The sequence below is a fragment of the Natrix helvetica genome, assembly GCF_964273705.1.
Source record: "Natrix helvetica genome assembly, chromosome: W".
Lineage (NCBI taxonomy): Eukaryota > Metazoa > Chordata > Lepidosauria > Squamata > Natricidae > Natrix > Natrix helvetica.
Genome location: NC_138555.1, coordinates 44,388,385 through 44,410,438, shown reverse-complemented (window position 1 = coordinate 44,410,438; position 22,054 = coordinate 44,388,385).

Here is a 22,054-nt window from a genome sequence, read left to right as displayed (position 1 = left end):
GGATTATTACACAACTACCAGGACCTTAAGCTACCTTAAGCAGCAAACCTTGGTAAGGGTCACGGCAATTAGCAAAGGAGCAACTACACTGCAACAGCACCTCATTACAACTAATGCAAATACTTTTGGAAAAAGACAATGTTGCATGCTACTGTGTGAATTTCCTTGGAAAGCCTCATTCTGGTCATTCAGAATTGCTTCTAGTATGTTTCATTATACTTGATTCTCCTGATGTTGGGAGGGGAAAAAATGGAACAGAGCCAACACAGAGATCTTTTGCTTTCCTCTATTATGACTGTCTACTTCTTTCTCTTCTGTCTCTATTGCATTCCCATTTTTTATGAATCTCTCAGCATTGAAGGGCTACATTTCTTTATGGCAGAGGTAGCACTAGGACTAAAGTTGAGGCCTTGGGGTGGTAGCAGCTGGTTGAGAGTGGTGAAGGTCTCAGACTTCTACTTAGCCCTAGCATTTTTTTCTGGGACAGAAAATCTTTGTACAGGATCATTCCCACTAATGTTGCCTATCTAAATTCTGAAAATTGGACAGCCACTTTGGTGTAGCTGATAAGGTGCACTTGGCGTGAAACTGGGAGACCATAATTTCCTGTTCTAGTGATATGTTTTTGTGGGAATTAAACAAAGACACTGGAAGAAGATGGTTTTCTCGGCTTCTTTATTTATTTATTTATTTATTTATCAGACTTATTAGTCGCCCCCTCTCCCCACAGGGACTCGGGGCGACGTACACAAGCAACGGTCTACGGACTACAAAGGAGGAGGTAAAAATAAATAAATACAATAATCAGAGAAGTTAAAACCCCAATAAGAATAAAAGTTTAAAAGCTAACATTGACAATTAAAATTAACCAAGGGGTGGAACAGTTGTCGAGATTATGCCAGGCCGGCTAGCCGAAACAGGTGGGTCTTCAGTTTACTGCGGAAGGAGCGGAGATCGGTTGTTGTCCTGATGTCTGGGGGGAGGTCGTTCCAAAGGGTGGGACCCGCCACAGAGAAGGACCTACTCCTGGGCACCGCCCTCTGACAGTCTCTAGAGGACGGCACCCGGAGAAGGCCCTCTCTGTGTGAGCGAATGGGCCGCAGGGATGTATGGGGCAGGACACGATCCCGCAGATAACTAGGCCCTATGCCATGGAGCGCTTTAAAGATGGTGACTAACACCTTGAAGCGCACCCGGTAGGCCACAGGAAGCCAGTGCAGCTCGTGCAGGAGAGGTGTTATATGGGAGAACCTCGATCTCCCCATGATTACCCGCGCGGCTGCATTCTGGACCAACTGCAGTCTCCGGGTGCACCTCAAGGGGAGCCCCATGTAGAGAGCATTACAGTAGTCCAGACGAGACGTCACCAGCGCGTGAGTGACTGTGCGCAGGGCCCCCCTGTCCAAAAGGGGACGCAATTGGCGCACCAGGCGAACCTGGTGGAACGTCCCCCTCGCCACGGCTGCCACATGATCTTCTATAGTCAGCCGGGCATCAAGGAGGACGCCCAAATTGCGTGCCCGTTCCACCGGGGCTAATTGTTCATCCCCGATGGCCAGCGATGGAATGTGCTGGTTGTATCGGGGAGCCGGGAGCCACAGCCACTCTGTCTTGGAGGGGTTGAGCCTGAGCCTGTTGTCACCCATCCAGACCCGCACGGCTTCCAGACAACGGGACATCCCTTCAACGGCCTCGTTGGGGTGGTTTGGGGTGGAAATGTACAGCTGGGTATCATCAGCGTACAGGTGGTATCCCACCCCAAAACCACGGATGATCTCGCCCAGCGGTTTCATATATGTGTTGAACAGGAGAGGTGAGAGGATCGACCCCTGAGGGACCCCACAAGTAAGGGGCCTCGGGGTCGACCTCTGCTCCCCTGCCAACACACATTGCGTCCGGCCAGAGAGGTAGGAGCGGAACCACCACAATACGGTGCCTCCGATCCCCAACCCCTCCAGATGGCGCAATAGGATACCATGGTCGATGGTATCGAAAGCCGCCGAGAGATCTAATAGGACAAGGATGGAGGAACAACCCCCATCCTTTGCCCTCCAGAGATCATCCACCAACGCGACCAAGGCCGTCTCAGTACTGTGACCGGGCCGGAAGCCGGACTGGTGCGGGTCTAGATAATCATCTTCCTCCAGGTGACGCGGGAACTGTTGAGCCACCACACTCTCAACAACCTTCGCTAGAAAAGGAAGGTTGGAGACAGGACGATAATTTGCTAGCTCCTCTGGGTCCAGGGAAGGCTTCTTGAGCAGGGGTCTCACCACCGCCTCTTTCAAGGCGGTTGGTAAAAGGCCCTCACCCAACGAAGCGTTCACCAGCCCCAGTAGCCAGCCTCGTGTACCCTCCCAGGAAGCCAGTACCAACCAGGAGGGACACGGGTCCAATAAACATGTGGTGGCTCGCAGTCGCCCGCGCAACCTGTCCAAATCTTCGGTGACAACAGGGTCAAACTCCTCCCAGCGTGGAATCTCAAGACTAGCCTCGGACGCCCCCTCTGGAACACTGGGGTGGGTCCACTCCCTCCGGATCCGATCAATTTTATCCTGCAGGTATTCCCCAAACTCCTTTGCCCTGCCCTGCAACGGGGGATCCCGCTGTCCCTGCGACAGAAGGGAGCGGGTCACCCGAAACAGGGCGGCAGGGCGGTTCTCTGTGGACGCTATAAGGGTGGCACAATACTGACGCTTGGCCACCCTTATTGCCACAAGGTAGGTCCTTAAGTAGGCTCTTACCTGTGTTCGATCGGATTCGGAGCGGGAGGATCTCCACTTGCTTTCTAGGCGTCTCCTATGGCGTTTCATCGCCCTTAGCTCCCCATTAAACCAGGGGGCCCGGGTCGATCGTTGCCATCGGAGAGGCCGCAAAGGCGCAACCCGGTCCAAGGCTCCGGCGGCCGCACTATTCCACACGGCCACCAGGTCCTCTGCCCGGGAGCGGGACAGGTCTGCAGGAGGTGGCCCAAGCTCCGCCTGGAACCTATCTGGTTCCATCAGACGCCTGGGGCGGAACCATCTGGGACAATCTGGTTCCACCTCCCCGCGGCGGGGAGTAGCGCCAGGGAAGTCCAGTTGGAGAAGTGAGTGATCTGACCATGACAGGGGCGTGATGACTAAATTCCCTATACCCAGATCACTCATCCACTGGTCGGAGACAAACACAAGATCCAGTATGTGGCCTCTTTCGTGTGTGGGGTCCCGAACTACTTGAGTCAGATCCATGGCTGTCATGGAAGCCATGAATTCCCGGGCTACCTCGGATGCCTCTCCCGTCGACGGCAGGTTGAAGTCCCCCATCACTAGTAGCTTGGGGGTCTCAACCGCCATCTCCGCGATCAGCTCGAGGAGTCCGGGCAGGGCCGTTGATGTATGGCAGGGAGCCAGGTATACTATCAACAGACCCAACTGTCTCCCTGGGCCCCATTTCACGCCCAGAGACTCACAACCGGATGTCTGCGACACAGTGAATTCTCTCGGAGTCAAATCTTCCCGGATGATTATCGCTACCCCACCGCCCCTACCCTGGGCCCGTGGCTGATGGAACACCCGGTAACCTGGAGGGCACATTTCCCCGAGGGGCAACCCCCCCTCCGGGCCCAACCAGGATTCCGTTATTCCTGCGAGGTCCGGCTCCCCCTCTGAGATCAAGTCCCTGATGAGGGGGGCCTTATTAACCACGGACCTCGCATTACATAACATCAGCCTAAGGCCCAGGCTCTGCCGATCCTGTCCACCTAGACTGTGGGGGTTGGTACAAGCGACCGGGCGTGTCCAACAGCCCCGGTCTCCCAACCGACTATGTGTTCTTCTGGTGTCCTCGCGCCCGCCCCTCCCTACGACCGTCGTTATCGGATTCCCCCCCATAGGAATGCTGTAACCTTTCACCTCCCCCACTCCGCTCCCCTCCATCCTGATCCCACCTGTTGACCTGGCTATATCCATACCCCCAGGTTGAGTAACCCTCCCCCCCTCCCTGGAACCCCTTAAAAATTTTAAAAAACATTTTACTAAAAAACCCCTGATCCCCCGCTTCCTCCACCTCTCTGGGTCAATAAACCCTTCATCGAGGTGTGCCCTCACCAGGGTGGGGGGGCATACCTGTGACAGGGGGGACCCTCGCAGTTGTAAAATATCAGCCCTTGAGTAGATTATGATGATGATAACTATGGCTATGGCAGGTCCAGGATGTAAATACATGTGAAAAGGCCAAGATGTAAATGGATAAATAAAAGGAGAGAGGAAGCCTACAACGCCGAACCATGATAGTCAATAGACCTCCATCGAGGCCCAGAGGCAGTTCTTAGAGTTCTTAAAGTGCTTAAATCGGAAATAGTCCTCCATCGAGGCCCAGAGGCAGTTCTTAAAGTTCTTAAAGTGCTTAAAGAGGCAGTTCTTAAAGTTCTTAAAATTCTTAAAGTGCTTAAATCGGAAATCCGCGGGGGGGGGGGGGCGGGGGGGATAGGCGAAGTGCCAAGGCCAGTTTCATGGCTTGTTGATCTTCTGGGGTCGCCCAAAGCCTCCGGCGGCCCCCCCTGGCTTGCTTCTTAAATCCCCACAGCTCCTCTCCGGCCCCTCGGCCTCCTGAATAGGCAGCTCACCGCGGTTAGAGAGATGGAAGGAAATATGGCACCCGATGTTTCAATGCCATCTCCGCCGGTGCCGCCATCATCGCCGTCGCTGGCTGGGCCCACACACCGCCCCCGAACAGTTTGTTCTCCTCCTCACCGACTCGCTCCCTCATGGAAACGCTCCTCCGCTCTTCCGTTCCTCTGTTTCTCCGCTGTCTCGCCATCCTGGCAGCCATGCAAGTCACATTTCCGGTTTTTCCGCTGCCGTGGCTCAGCCTCAGCGTTCTCGCAATCCTCCATCTCCTGTCCATCTGGCTGTCTGATTTTCCCGGGTCTCAGCTATTCCCCCCGGGTCACAGTTGGTTCTCAAAGACGGCCAGGGTTACCACTGACCCCCTCACGGCCCCCAAAATGACCGGTGGGGGCCGAAAGCGCCCGCTATCCCTGCCAGGGAGCCCCATCATTACGGAGCTCTAGGAAGGTCCCTCCATTGCCCCGGAAGCTCCTCCTCCTCCTCGTTGTGATGTAATTTATGTGGCTTCTGTGATGTAATTTATCTTACTTATGATGACAACTGTCCTGTCTTTGTCAGTTTGTTTAATTATGATGCCACTATTATTGCCGAATCTTGGATGACATCTAATTCAGTCATGGTCTTTAGATATCCAGTGGCCATTGGATATGATGTTACACCATTCTGCAAATGCTGCAAACTTTATTAAAATTTAAGTTATGGCATGATGGAAAAGGATATATGTAGATAACTGTTCTGTCCTGTGATTCTAATGAATATGCAGACACAGGCTTGGCTGTCTGCCAGGCTCCACGGAGATCCAATTTGGTGAACATCTTAGCCTCTCTGAGCCGCTCCAACAGTTCAGGAATAAGGGGCAGAGGATATAGATTGCGCACGGTGATAGTATTGAGCCTACGATAGTCACAACAGAGCCTCAAATCTCCAGTGTTCTTTTTGACGAACAACACCGGGGCAGACAATGGTGAAGACGAGGGTCTGATAAAACCCCGAGCTAGATTTTTGTCCAAAAAGTCCTGCAATGCGGGCAACTCCAGGTCTGACATCGAATACAAACGACCCACAGGGAGCGGCGCATCTGGAATCAAATCGCTGGGACAATCATATGGCCGATGCGGTGGCAATTGGCCTGCTTCTTGTTCACTGAACATGTCTGCAAAATCTGCTATGTTGGAAGGCAAGGACACCCCGGGTGGACTCAGCAGCTGGCCTGCACAGACATGACGGGTGTGGTCCACACATTGCAAGGCTGGAAAGGTCACAAGGTTCTGGGACCAGTAGATCTGTGGATCGTGCACCTGAAACCAAGCCAAGCCCAAGACCACGGGGAAATGCTGGCCAGAGGTAACGTAGAACTGGATGGCTTCCTCGTGAGCCCCGATGACCAGGCGCAAGGGTTGCATGGTGGCCTTGATAGGCCCAGACAGAAGCACCCGGCCATCAATGGTCTCCACAAGCATAGGAGGATCTACCGGACACAAAGGGACCGCATACTTGGTCGCAAACGCCTCGTCCATGAAGTTCGTGGTAGCCCCGGAGTCGATGAGAGCATGCACCGGAATCCCCTGTGGGCTACTGGACAGGACTATTTGGGATGCCAGGATCACATGTCGGGGAGGCCCGCAAGTCACTGTCTCTGAACATGGCTCTGAATTGGTTCGCGCCCAACCTAAGGTCTCCCTTAGATTGGGCTTGGCCCGTTTCCTGACAAATTGTTCTGGGGCTGGGGAGCAGGTCCAGTAACTGACACCCCTCGTCCCTTCTTGGGGCAAAAGACTGTCATATGCCCAGGTTCCCCACAATAAAAACACAACCCCCTTGAGCGCCGTCTGTTCTTCTCCGTTATGGACAAACGGGGTTTGGCTGCACCTAATTCCATGGGCTCCTCCCATGGAGTGGGAGTCTCACACATAGTGGGAACCACCCTGTTCTCCTGGGATGTGCGGCGACTTCCCCACCTCTGCAACCGAGCATCAATCTGGGGACACAGGTGGACCAACGCGTTGAAACTCAGTGGCCTATCCACACGCACCAGCTCATCCTGCAATTCTTCCGAGAACCCATCCTCAAATGTGTCCATGAGGGCTGCCTCATTCCAAGCCTAATCCTGGCTTAGTAGCCTAAATTCACTGATGTAGTCCTGCAAGGAACCCCGGCCCTGCTTCAGAGTCTTCAGACGTCGGGTAGCCGTCTCCGTCTTAATGGGGTCCTCATACATTAACCGGAGGTGGTCACAGAACCCCCTGAAGTCATCCAGCAAAGGGCTAGCCTGGACCAGCAGTGGCATCGCCCAACAAGCTGCGGAGCCGGAGAGTAAGCTAATCATAAACCCCACTTTATCTCGGTCAGTGGGAAAATCCTCTGCTCTCAAGCTGATAAATAGCTGCCATTGTCCCAAGAAAGCTGGAAACATGGCTTGGTTGCCATCGAATTTATCAGGCACTGCAACCAGGCATTTCCTCCGAGGTCAGGGTGGAGCAGGGTGAGCTTGGAGCTGTGCCACCTGGGCAGCCAACATAGCCACCTGTTGCGAAAGTTGCGCGTTTTCGGCACGTAGCTGCTCCATGGTGATGATATTTACAGCTTTTGTTTTAAGGCAGGAAACAAACTGTTCTGTCCCGTGATTCTAATGAATATGTAGACACAGGCTTGGCTGTCTGCCATGACTAATTACGGAGATAAAGCCACCCCTTGGCTTGGAGCCTAGAATGCTATCTTCAAGAAACCAAGATTAGACTTACGGAATGCTTTCTCAACGGCTAATAAAATGGACTGTTGTTTGCTGCAAAGATTCCTCTCCCATCGCGCCACCTATAAACTCTTTGGGAGGGGCCACAACAGTAGCCAGCTGTCCCTATTTCCTTCTATGACGTCTTCTCCACAGCTGCTCCCTTCTCCTCTCAGCTCTACACACACGCACATCAGGGACAACCTCCCTCTGTTCCTCCTCACTGCTCCCTGGCTCAGATGCCATCTGGTGGCCAACTGGCCTCTCTAGTCCCTGCTCTGACTCCAAACACCCTCCAGAGTCTTCCTCATCCTCCAGAGCAGTCCCATAATGGTCATAGCTGTCAGAGTCCACCAACAGCTCAGCCGGCTGCTGCTGCACCACAACAATAACTTACTCTTGCTCTATGACAAAATGACAAATAATATGGCATGTCAGACAGTACCAGGAATGTAAATATATAGAGAACCATGTGATTGAAAGAATCTCTCTTTCAAAATTCAGAAAGTTTTCTCCTAAATTAACATCCTTTCTGTCCCTAATGATAAGGACATGTAGATAGCCAGAGATCCAGAGAAAAATCTAAATGATGGTGGGTAATATATGGTAAGTAGATGAGAGAAAAGGGGGGAGGGGGAGGGGGGAGGGAGATGGATGATCTAGGCCTTCTCCTTAAGGAGACCATAAGTATGTCATAATTCATTGAGTCATATAGAATGTGAAGTTTCCAAGAGTTGCCCTAATTAATTTATGAGCCCCAAGACAAGGTTAAAAAAAACCCCATTCATTTATTAGGACTAACATCTTGGCACGGACTTCTGTGTAGCTGAAACTAAATCCCAGTTAATGGCATCTGAACTTTACCCCTGTCTCCCCTCCCCTCTGGCTGAGGTCATCAATCACATTCTCCAACAGGACGTTATGGCAGGGTTCTGGACATGCGCATTCACATCCCAGTACAGAAATATGAGACTTTTACTCTGGCCAAAAGTATGCATGGCATTTCCCACCCCCCCTTCTCAAGTTGATAGTAGTCATGGAAACGCTTTAGGCATTGACATAGAATAGAATACAATGACAGAGTTGGAAGGGACCTTGGAGGTCTTCCAGGAAACCCTACACCACTTCAGACAAATGGTTATTCAACATCTTCTTAAAAACTTACAGTGTTGGAGCATTTGCAACTTCTGGAGGCATGTTTTTCCACTGATTAATTGTTCTGTCAGGAAATTTATCTTATGTTGCTTCTCTCCTTGATTAGTTTCCACCTATTGCTTCTTGTTCTACCCTCAGATGCCTTGGAGAATACTTTGACTCCCTCTTCTTTGTGGCAGCCAGTGAGATATTAGAACACTGTCTCCTCTAGTGCTTCTGTTCATTAAACTAGACATACCCAGTTCCAGTGACGTGCAGTCAGGTGAGGCAAGTGAGGCATAGCCTCACTGCTCTCATCATGAAAAGAAAAAAAAATGTAAAAGGAAAAAGCTGAGCTAGTTGCTGCCTCACCGTGGATGACTCTGCTTAACTGTTAAAAAAAGCCTCTAAAAAGTGCCCTCTACTATGAGGCAGGAGAACTGCATGCCTCATCTAGTCTGACTTTAGGCGTTTTATGATCACTCAAGCAGAGTTAAGCAAGGGTTAAAAGCCTAAAAATTCCTGACGTAGGTGAGGAACGCAGTTCTCCTGCCTCATAATAGAGGGCGCTTTTTTAGAGCCTTTTTTAAACAGGTAAGCAGAGTCATCCATGGAAGCCAGGCAAAGAGCCATGCTGTAGCACACACACTTTCCCCCAGCCTCTTTCTTTTGGAAGGCTCGGATTGGCTCCCCTCCAGCTTCTCTGCCTCTCCTCTCACCCCAGCCTGCCAGCAGGAGGTGAGTGGGTGGGATTTATTGCGTTCCAGGCATTTCCCACCCAGACAGCAGGCTGCATTTGCAATGGTGGAGGTGTTTGGAGAAGGCAGCAGGGGAATTGGGGTGATGGCAGAGGAGCTGCTTTCAAGCCACTGGAAAAGATATCCTGGATTACTTTTGTGTGTGTGTGTTTGTTTGAGAGTGAGTGAGAGAGGGAAGGGGTAGGAGAGATAGTCCAATCCAACTTGTGTCTCTGTGTGTGTGTTTGAGAGGGGGGGGGGGAGGAAGGGAGAGAGGGAGGAAGGAGGGGAAAGGAGAAGAAACAGAAAATGAAAAAAGGAAATTTATTTCACAAAGGAGAAAAACAAATGCTGTCATTTAAATCGGAACTGAGCATGCCTGGCTGTGGAATTCTGGGAGTTGAAGTCCACAAGTCTAAAAATATTTGAAACCCACCACTGTGTCAGTGCCTCACCAGCCATAAACCTCACCGCACGTCACTGCCCAGTTCCTGCAACCATTCTTCATATGTTTTAGCCTCCAGTCTCCTAATCACCTTTGTTGCTCTTCTCTGCACTCTTTCAAGAGTCTCAATATCTTTTTTACATCATGGCAACCAAAATTGAAGGCAGTATTCCAAGTGTGGCCTTACCAAGGCATTATAAAGTGGTATTAACACTTCACATGATAATGCCACTTTAAAATGCCTTGGTAAGGCCACATATCACAACTTCATCATTGTTTCTGTGTTTCAAACCATCCTTGACCTGAAGCAATCATTACACTGCCATTCCTCATAGCAGATAAGTATAATCTTTATTGTCATTGTACTTAAATACAACGAAATTGGTTCCTGCACTAAGCAGCAGCAGCAGCAGCAGAACAAGCTTCTTGGATGAGAAGCAAAACGTTTTGTGTTAGATTGGGTATTGAGAAGGCAGAGACAGGCTTATAGTAACAACAGCTCTTTATTAACAGTAGAACAGTCTGTACAATCCAGCAACTGCTTGGTCTGACAGCAGCCCTTTTATAGGGAGCTGTCAGACCTCTCAACCAATAGGATTGAACCTCTGTTCCCGCTGGAACAGAAGACCTTGGTGGAGACCATGGTAGCTAGAGTGAATATCTAACACCCCTCCGCTCTTAGTTGGGATGTTTCTATTGGTCACGTAATCACGCAGGTAGGCGGGTTTTTGTTTAGTCCTACCAGACCTGTGTAATTCATTGGGAACCGGTTCTTTGGGCAGGTCGGATGGACCTGTCTGCTCTCCAGCTCCGCTCGGTGGAACCTCCTGGAACTTTTCCCAGGCCGCGGCTGGAGCGTCTGGGATTTTCTCATTTGGAGCTCGCTGTGGGCCTGCAACAAATTCAGATAAGTCCCCCGGTACCCTCGGGCTTGAGCTGGCTGTAGAAGGAGTGAGTGTTTGCTCCTTTTGGGTAAGGCTTTGGCTGATTTGTTCAGGAGTTGCATCTGGTGTTCTAAGTGTGGAGTTGGAGAGGCGGCCACGGAGTTGGTCAATATGCTCCCTCCAGTTTCTACCATTCTCGAGCTCTAAAAGATAAGAGCGAGGCCCGGTGATGCCTATCACCGTGGCAGGGATCCACAGAGTTGTGGGCGTATACCAAGTCCCCTATGCTAAAGTTCTGAATTTTGCTTGTGGAGTCAGGCGATGTGGCAGAATAGTTTGGGTGTAGCCGGTCTAAGTGGGACCTTAGCTGGCGACCCATGAGAAGCTAGGAGGGGCTTCTCCCGGTAGTGGCACTCGGCGTGATGTGTTGGATTAATAAATAGTGATCAACCCATGTTTGCCAATCCCCTGGGCCCATCCTAGTGAGGGCCTCTTTTGCAGATCACACCATTCTCTCCGCCTGACCATTGGAAGCCAGATGGAATGGAGCGACCAGGGCATGCCTGATTCCCTGACTTGCTAAGTAGGTCTCGAATTGTATGGCCGTGAATTGGGGCCCGTTGTCAGAGACCAAGACGTCGGGCAGGCCGTGCGTGGAGAAAAGTCTCCGTAGCACCTTGATGACCGCTTCTGCCATGGTGGAGGTCATCAGGACTACCTTTAGCCACTTCGAGTAAGCGTCCACAACTACGAGGAAAGTTTGGCCATGAACTGGGCCAGCAAAGTCAATGTGCATCCTAGACCAGGGTGCTTGAGGATGCTCCCACTCCTTAGCGGGCGCCTCTGGGGGAGCTGGTCTAGACTCCTGGCACGGTGTGCAAGTAGCCACCCATTCTTCTATCTCCCTGTCCATGTTAGGCCACCACATGTAACTCCTAGCCAAAGACTTCATCCTTACAATGCCAGGATGCCCCACATGTAAAGCCTCCAATACTGCCCTGTGCAGTTTGTTTGGAATAACCACTCGGTCCCCCCACAGTAGACAGCCATTAATTACCAACAACTCATCGCGTTTTGCAACATACAATTTACAATCAGCCCCAACAGGCCCCTTGGGCCAACCCCTCCACACCCAGTTCAAAATGTGTTTGATGGTGGAGTCCTTTGCAGAATGACGGGCAATGTCATTGGACAAGACAGGTCCAGTGTCCAGGCAGTCAATGAGCAGGACCGGTGTCTCGGGAGTGGGGTCAGCCAGAGGTTCTGGTAGGGGACAGCGGCTCAATGCATCTGTGTGTCCCAATGTGGAGCCAGGGTGGTGGATTAGTTTGTAGGAGTAGGCAGCCAGGAAAACAGTCCACCTGGTCATGCGAGGAGATAACGACACTGGGGTAGGTCGGTCCCCAGCCAATAGTCCCAACAACAGCTTGTCGTCAGTCAGAAGTTTGAAATCCCTGCCGTAAAGGTACTCGTGGAACCTTTTGACTCCCGCCACTGCAGCCAGAGCCTCGTGGTCCATCTGGCTGTAGTTTCTTTCCGCGGAAGACAAGGTTCGCGAGTAAAAAGCAATAGGGGCATCTGTGCCATTGGGCATGCGGTGGCTGAGGACAGCACCAATGCCAAATGGAGATGCGTCGCAGGTTAACACCAATGGCAGAGTCTGGTTGTACTGGACTAGAAGGGAATCGGCTGTCAGTAGTCACTTGACCACGGCAAATGCGGCAGCCTCGGCTCTGCCCCAGGACCACTTGGCGTTCTTGGCCAGGAGACGGTGAAGCGGTTCAGCAACGGTGGCTTTCTGTTTGAGAAAGACGCTGTAGAAATTAAGGAGCCCGAGGAACGCCTGCAGCTGGGTTTGAGTGCGGGGTGTGGGGGCTTCCTGGATTGCTTTTATTTTTTCTGATGTCAGGTGAATCCCAGAGCCATTGATCATGTACCCCAGGAACTCAACCCTAGGTACATTAATTTTGCATTTTTCTTTTTTTAAGCCGGAGGCCCTTTTCTCTAATTCTAGCCAAAACCATTCGAACTCGTTTTAAAAGTTGCACCTCGTTTGCAGCCAATACCAAGATGTCGTCGAAATAGGGAACGACTCCTGGTATCCCCTGCAAAAGCCTTAAAATAATTGTCAATTTACTTTTTCAACTTGAGTAATTAAATTATTTGCAGCATAATCACCAAATTTCATCAACATGTCCTTGCCTTGGCTTTTGGTATCAAGCAGATAAATGAGGACTCCCAGATCTTACCTAATGTCACTCTGGGGTTCCACATCTATGACAGTTACCTGAACGCAAGGATGACCTATCGCACCACCTTGGACCTGCTTTTCAAATCCCAGGAATTTGTCCCTAACTACAAGTGTGATAATCAGAAGAATCTCATAGCTATCATTGGAGGATTGGATTTTGACACATCATTTTATATAGGTGAAATGATAGGATTCTTCAAGATTCCACGAGTAAGCTGTGATGGGATTGAGGAGGAAAATTCTATATTTGCTTCTTGTTGTGATGGAATATTTAATGAGCATCAAAGATTAGGCATAAGTTTGTGTTAAGGAGTTGTGCATTTCTTCAGGTCTACTACTTAGCACTCTTGCCTGAAACTACTGTTGAAAGAAATGTCCTTCTGGGTTTGGCTCCAAGTGGGGAAAAAGACACTGGAGACATGGAGGCTGCTTGGAAAGATGGTTTTAATGGTGGACAGGACTACATGGCCTGAGTCCTGAACAGAAAAGGTGATTGCATGCTTCAATGTTGGTGGAGAAGAAGAGAAGGGAAGATGGAGGGGCTTGCTAGGCTTTTTATAACCTGTTCAGTCCCACCTCTCTGTTTCCTGTTCCTGTGTAAGAAATGTATTCTGATTGGCTGTCAGACTCACATGGGCCCATGCAAGGGCAACCCTCTAGGCTGAGTTTTGAATCCAGGTTTAGTTGAATTCTCAGATGCCATGTGGTCAGTTGAGTAAAGGCTTATATTATCATGCCTTCATTCCCATCCCCCTGGAGCTGAAGGGGAGAACTCTTTATTATGTAAAGTGGACTAGCTTGGCCTTCTTAATGGCCCATTGATAAAGTGAGGATGGGCAGGAAGCTGCAGGAATTTACTTACTTTTTAAAACGTGTTTCTCCCTTTTTCACATCCAGGAAAATATAATATTCTGCCTTATCAATATTTCCTAGGATATTTCATTTTTCTGGGAGAGGGCTGGGTGATAACTTCCTACACTACCAAACTGCCAAATACAGGAAGTGAGTATCCAGAGTTACTCCATACCTGAGTGAATATTTTAATGTAGTACCCTTTTCTTCTATTAAAACAATTGATGTATTATGTGTATTTTAAGTAATTCCAATAAATTCTTTTTTATATTAATATTTAGAAGAATTATAGGGAAAAAATTTTTCTTTGATATATCAATCAATCAATCAATCAATCAGTTCATTACAGTCTTAGACCAGAGACCAGAACAAATAAAAATACTCCGTAAATATGCAATTAAAAATTCTAGTATAAAATAATAAATAACAGCAAAAATCTATAATAAGATCCAGTCTGTCAATTATACATGGTCTAACTATGCCAAAATTACAGCCCATAAACTGTGTGGCCCATTGTAGGTTCAATGCTAAAAGGGAAAAGACTAAGCATTGTAAAAGGTTTGCCACATTTTTTCGATTTATTTATTTATTTTTATTTATTTATTGAATTTATATTGCCGCTTATTCACCCATGGCGACTCATATATAACATAATTATGGTGGAGAAGACACATGTTTGCAATGAATCCCCAGTGCTGCTGCACAGAATCTGGCCACCTGCACTGTAATTATGGACTGTTCATCTTTAAGCAGACCTTTGATATATTTTATAATAAAACCAGACTAGAAACATTAGGTTATATTTAATAATTGAACAGAATCCTGCTCCACTTTCTTGCAGCTGACATATGGCTCATTAGCCCAAGATGCATTTCAAACCAGTAGGCTCTCTTCACTTTATTTCATGGTCCCAAAAGAGGACCATCACTACATTGGGATTATTCAACTGCTTCACCATTTCAGGTGGACATGGATTGGGATTTTTGCTATGGATAACAACAATGGAGAGAATTTCTTACAGAAAATGCAGCCCTTACTTGCAGAGAATGGAATCTGCTCATCATTCACAGAAAGGCTTTCACAACTGGTCCACTTAGAGGTCTTCCCAGAAGTTTATTGAACAATCTCCATGATTTCCATTAATTTGATAAATAGCAAAGCCAATGCAGTTCTTGTCTATGGAGAATCCTGGGCAATTACGTGGCTAAGAGCTGTCACATTTCTGGCAGATCCTGAAAGCAAAGAAATAGCAACATTTAGAAAAGTATGGCTCATGACTGCACAGATTGATTTCATATTATCAGGATTTCAAATCAATTGGGATCTCACGATGTTCTATGGGGCTATTTCCTTCACCATTCATTCAACCGCATTTGTAAGTTTCAAGGAATTTCTTCAGACTGTAAATCCTGTTTCTGTCTACAAAGATGGGTTTCTGCAGGAAGTTTGGGAACAATCCTTTGATTGTTCATTTCCAAAATCAGAGTTACAAGAACAGCCAAGTAGGAAATGCACTGGGGAGATGAAGTTGGAGGACCTTCTTGGGCCTGTCTTTGAAATGGAAATGACTGGCCAAAGCTACAGCATCTACAATGCCATTTATGCTGTGGCTCATGCTTTGCAGGCACTACACATGTTGAGGTTCAAAAGGAAGACAATTACGCTGTGTTAAAAAACCTGATCTTCTAAATCTGCAGGGTTGGCAGGTATTCTCTCTTCATTGGACATTTCTTCTTTTTTTAAATGAGCAGTTTGATGTAAAATATCCTTGTGGAATGTCTTAATGTTTTTTTGTATGTGGAAACAAGTAGAATAAACAAAGTAGAAATAAGCAAAAAAAATCCTGATGGTGTGAATAATTAACAATTAATTAGTGGAACAACTTGTCTTCAGAAATTTGGATGCTCCAACACTGTAGATTTTAATGAAGAGAAGGGTAGCTTTTTTGTTTGAAATGGCATAGTGTCTTATTGAGTAGGGTGTTCGACTAAAAGACCTCCAATGTCCCTTCTGACCCTATTATACTGTTCTGTCTAAAATAGATATAGAAAAATGGTTTCTGTTGTTATTCTGTTATTCTGATCATCAAGGAGCTACTGTATAACTTATGGGTTATATGTTGAGAGGAGATATTTAGTACATCACCCTAGCTTGCACAATAAGAGATAGTTAAAATGACAATTAGTTTATTTTTTATTATTACTATTTTATTTATTGAAATGGTATAAGGTTTCCTGCCTGAGCAGGTGTAGGTTTTCAGAAATCCATCAAGCAGTGGTGTCCAAAATGTCTGTCTGCCTTACGCAGAGTTTATTTGGCTTTTATACAGTTTTAACAAGCAAAGCACAGTAAGCAACAGTATTGTTTTTGGTTTACTCCCTCATTTTTCCCTTGTGAATCCAGAAGGCTCCACCAGCCAAGGTTGAATCTCACATAACTCCCTGATATGGCCTGTCTCTGCTCAGGGAGATAATGGGCAAAAAGATAACTGGCCACTTGAGATCATGGCTGTAATGCGCATGTCTGTACGTAACCTTTCCTCTTTTCCCAAATCTGGTTCTGCTAATTAGGTGAGCTTGTGGTATCCAAGATAACCAGCTACTGAAATCATGGTAGCTTCCTACGCATGTCTTTACGTAAGGTTACCTCTCATTCCTTCAAGCAGGGTGTTGGACTAGAAGACCTCAAAGGTCCCTTCCAACTCTTTTATTCTGTAGAAATAATAAAGGTGGGATGTACGGTAAAAAATAAAATAAAGTAGTAAAATTAAAAAACAAGTAAAATAAAATAAAAAATAAAGTAAAGTAAAATAAAATAAATCTGATGCGGTAAGTGAGAAGGATTAGAAGATAAAACATGTAATATAACTGCATAGTGAGCTACAGAAAAAGATGTCATTTCCTTGCCATCAAGAGTAGATTATGCTTTATTAAAATTTATGTTATGCTTTATTAAAATTCCCAAGAATAATCAGCATGAATTGCATAGGGCATAGGGTCTCCTCCTTGAGCAGGGTATTTGACTAGAAGACCTCCAAAGCCCCTTGTAAAATTCTACTGTTCTGTCTAAAATAGATACAGAAAACAGTTTTTGTTGTTATTCTATCAATCTGTTCATCAAGAAGCTACTCTATAAATTATGATTTAGATGCTGGCAGGAGTTATTTAGTAAATCACCTGATCTTGCACAATAAAAGACAGTTAAAGTGATAATCTGGATTATTGTTCATTGTCTCCTCCAAAAATAATCAACTCTCTAAGAACTTTCTGTGTGGCTCATGAAATTTTCCTGTCTGACAAACTGAACTTCCTGTCTTTATTAGAGTTTTAGAGGAATGAAATAAAAGTGGTCTGTTTTACATGTTGCAGCCATAGTATGAAACAAATTTGTTTGCCATAATCTCCACCCCTAATTATCTATCAAAGAAAAAAAAATTCTAAAGGAAACTAGTCAGATCTCAAACTGTTGAACACCTTTGTACCAATCAGGACAGATTTGATATGATATATGTAGAATTAGTTGTTTAAATAGGGAACCCGATCATAATCGAAGAAACTTACATAATTTCAAATTTTCACTCACCTTCAATGTATTCTTACCTTTCCTTAAAATAATATAAAATTAATAATAGAGTGGACTTATATATTTCCATGAAATATCAATTATAAATATGTAGAAATGTAGAAAAGAATATCGTATTCAATGTTTTCACCATTCTTCCCATTCCAATAACAATAATTAAGGTAAAGGTAAATGTTCTCCTCACACATATGTGCTAGTCGTTTCAAACTCTAGGGGGTGGTGCTCATCTCCGTTTCAAAGCTGAAGAGCCAGCACTGTCCGAAGATGTCTCCGTGGTCATGTGGCCGGCATGACTAAATGCTGAAGGCACACGGAACACTGTTACCTTCCCACCAAAGGTGGTTTCTATTTTTCTACTTGCACTTTTATATGCTTTCGAACTGCTAGGTTGGCAGAAGCTGGGACAAGTAACAGGAGCTCACTCCGTTACGTAGCACTAGGGATTTGAACCACCAAATCGACAAGCTCGGCATCTTAACCACATATGTGTGAGGGGAAACTTTACCTTAATTATTGTTATTGGAATGGAAAGAATGGTGAAAACATTGAATATGATATTCTCTTCTACATTATTATACTTTCAATTCCCTTTCTCTTTTATTCCCTTTTCAGCAATATGGAATGCCCAGATGAAAAAAAAAATTGCTTGATTTTCTTTCCCGATGTGGAAGATTGTTTTGAATGTTCAGAAGATCATTATCCAAAGAAAGAAAAGAAAGGATGCATCCTGAAACTGCTGGTCTTTCTAACTTTTAAAGAAAACTTAGGAATTGCCTTATCCTCAGCAGCTCTTTGTTTCTTCTTCTTGACATCTTGGATACTTGGAACATTTATTAAGTACAGGGATACTCCCATTTTCAAAGCCAACAACCGATCCTTAACCTATACACTCCTTGTTTCTCTTCTGCTCTGTTTTCTCTCCTCTTTGTTCGTCCTCAGCCAACCTGGCAAGGTCACCTGCCTTCTCTGACAACCAACTTTTCGGATCACCTTCTCAGTGGCCATTTCTAGTGTCCTGGCCAAAACTATTACTGTGGTTGTGGCTTTCATGGCGACTAAACCGGGATCTCAGATGAGGAAATGGGTGGGGAAAAGATTGCCCTTTTCTATTGTCCTTTCCTGTTTTCTTGTCCAAGTATGTATTTGTATTCTTTGGTTGTCAACATCTCCCCCATTCCCTGAACTGGATATGCACTCAGAGCTCCAGGAAAGGATTTTACAATGCAATGAAGGATCAGCTTCCTTCTTCTACTGTGTCTTGGGCTACATGCGTATCTTAGCCGTTGCCAGCTTTACTGTGGCTTTTCTTGCCCGTAAACTACCTGACAGCTTTAATGAAGCCAAGTTCATCACCTTCAGCATGCTGGCCTTCTGCAGTGTGTGGGTCTCCTTCTTCCCAGCCTATATGAGCACAAAAGGCAAAGCCATGATAGCTGTGGAGGTCTACTCCATCTTGGCCTCCAGTGCTGCACTACTGGGATGCATATTCTTGCCCAAATGCTACATCATTATTTTGCGGCCTGACCTCAACCAAAAGGAATAACTCATAAAGAGGAATTAGCACATTGTGTAATATTTGTTGTTCAGAGTTATTTTGAATGTTATTTTGAAGATATTGTCAGGAAAAGAGGTGATACAGGGACACACATAGCCAGAAATTCCACAAATGCAGCTTATGACTACAATTAAGCCCAAAATTTATTTTACTAAGTGAAATATTTGTTAAATGAGTTTTTCCCCATTTTGCGACTTTTACCCACCACATTTGTTAAATGAATCACTTTGGTTCTTAAATTAGTAACACAGTTGTTAAAGGAATTTTGTTTCCCCATTGACTTTGCTCATTGGAAGGTTGTCAGGGTTCCAAATAGCACCCTCAAACAAATAACACTCCGATTCTAGAAGTTCCTCAAAGTTGTGATTTATTAAAAGAGCCATGTTGGTACATCTGGGAAAACTCAAATCTGAAAGTTCCCAAGTTTTCCCACACAGTTCAAAGCTCAAGATCCTGCCTCAACACTCACAAATTCGTCATAGGTCCAATCTTCCACTGCCAGGAAGACAGAGTCCACCCATCCAGTTGCGGCCAGGTGCAGAGAAAAAGGATGACCTTGAGTTTCAAAAAGAATGTTATTATGGCTACATATCAACCAACTCCGTATAATCCCCTCTCCCATTTTCCCACAATAGAAAATGAATAGTAGAAAGTGTGGCAGGCCCGAAGTCCAAAAGAAAAGATGGCTTGCAGGCTTGACAAAGGTTACAAAAGGAGCTGTGGTGGCGCAGTGGTTAGAGTGCAGTACTGCAGGCTACTTCTGCTGATCACTAGCTGCCAGCAGTTTGGCAGATCGAATCTCACCAGGCTCAAGGTTGACTCAGCCTTCTATCCTTCCAAGGTGGATAAAATGAGGACCCAAATTGTTGTGGGCAATATGCTGACTCTGTAAAACTGCTTAGAGAGGGCTGTAAAGCTCTATGAAGCAGAATATAAGTCTAAGTGCTATTGCTCTGACCCAGGCTTCCCAAGAGCATGAAGCAACTCCTTGTCCCGAAAAAAAACCCTTTTATTAATTTACTGTGAATTCTGCTCATTCACATCCAGCAAAGTCTTTCAAGGGAGGATTTACAGTCACAGACCTTATCTGGCTTGGAGAGCTAACTGGCTGATATCTGCAAAACTTGGCATGGAATCTCGGAGAGTCACGAACCAATTAAGCAAAATAATTGTCTCCTACAAACTCCACTCTAGTTTCGCTCCTCTTTTATTTCCTCTGGGAGGGGCCATTCATCATCCACCTGTGGCCTTACTCCCAAGTTGATCTCTGTTCTTTAGCTGTTCTCTTCATTTGATAACTCTGTACATGTGCACACTGGGAACAGGCTCCAGCTGTTTGTCTGCCTCAGTGATGTCTAACTCTGAAGGCAGCTGATAAATGGCATATGGTTCTGGCCCCCTCTCTGCCTCCAACACAGAGCCTTCATCAGAGCCTTCCCCAGACTCCAGGACTGGCCCATCTTCCTCCCCAACCTCCTCACTGTCCGAATCTGCTGCCAGCTCTCCTGGCTACTGATGGGCCACAACAGCTTTTGCTATCACATGACACTGCAACCATCATAAATGTGAGTCAGTTGTCAAGCATCCAAATGTAAACCATGTGACCATGGGGATGCTGCAATGGTCATAAGTGTGAAAAATGTTCCCAAATCACCCTTTTCAGTGCTGTTGTGTCTTTAAACGGTCACTAAATGAACTGTAAGTAAGTCAAGAACTACCTGTAAGGGATTTTATCTGGACACTATAACACCCATACTAATAAAGTAGTGTGATCTAATATTATACTTTATACAAAGGAAAATATTATTTACAAATCCAGTAGGCATATATGTACAGAATAATATAAAAATACAAAGTACAACATCAACACTTAACCCACTAAGAGTCCGATTCTCTTTCTCCAGATGTTTCCAAAACAGGTCTCAATCACGTATTATGTCATCTAAAAGAAAAATGTTGATCAGCTATAATAAAGAAAATTTCCAGGTTGCTTATTGTTCAATGGTACTTATGTCCCTTATGAATTACTAAAAACACACCATTATTCTAGCAGGCCAAACAACAAAGGTTCTGTGCAGAAGGGAATAGGGAGTGAGAAAAAATCCATATAAATATTTCAAGAGCCACAGGGAGGAAGGAAAGGGTAATGCTGATTCTCTGAGCTTCACTTCCACACATTCTCTTTCCACTTCCACCAGCCGGGTGGCCTTATCATTGGTGGGATGGTGTCTCAAATTGTTTACCACTTTTATGAAATTATATTTAAGGAACATCCATCTTTAAAAGATTATGGCTTACCACTGTAAGGGTTTTCTTTTCTTTCCATGCAGTTTTCAATCTTAACCAAGTCCTCCAAATCTTTCTTATATAAATAAAACCTGTTTGAACATAAATGCTGGGTTTTATATGTTATCTAACCCTGTTTGTCTTTCAAATGCATTTGGGTGTGGGAGAAGGAATAGTTTCCTTTATATTACATTAAAGTCTTTCTTGTAAAACATATGAAACGTATGCTGCAAGAAGTCTTTTGAGGAACATTTAGTGAGATTAACATACTTTAAAAAAAAGTCTACATTATCTATTCATATTTAGTTTTGTGTTATGTGGACAGAAAATAAAAGTGGTAGCTTGAAAAAAGCTACTATATTGTTGTAGTACACATCTGTTTCAAATCATAGAAATATTGTGTAAAAAGTATTGTTGGAAGATCAAAGGTTTCCTTGTTCGTTCCCAGCCGGGAGACACCACCGATGCTTAGAAGAAAGTTTCGTGAAGACAGCCACCTGAAAGTTATGAGCTTTATTGAAGGAAAAAAAAAAGGGAACGGGAAGGATGAGACGCAGCTCTGTCGTTCCCGGGTCTGCAGCACCATATACAATTTGGTTTCTCCTTATATACAGTTTTTCTTGCCCCTGGCTACGGTGTAAATTTTAATGAGAATAAAAGTTCCTTTATTCTGGATGATCGTTCTGATATTGATTCTCTTGTCTTTTGGGTTTCGTTTGTCTGGTATCTTGCCCTTATGTTAATCTTATCATAAAACCTGAAGAGGATGTTTTCCTGTTATTCGGGGCGCTTATCAAAGAGATCTGTTTTATGCAGATGGTCATGGTGTTCGTGTTATCTTGTAATCATTGCTAGATTCGGGGTTTTCCCAACTCCATTATCCTTTTCCTAATCCTATTATCTTATCTCCTTTGTGACCAAGTGTAACCTCTTCCTGTTTACGTGTGCATGTTTTTCTCTAGCTTTGGTCCCTGATTATGTATTCATTAA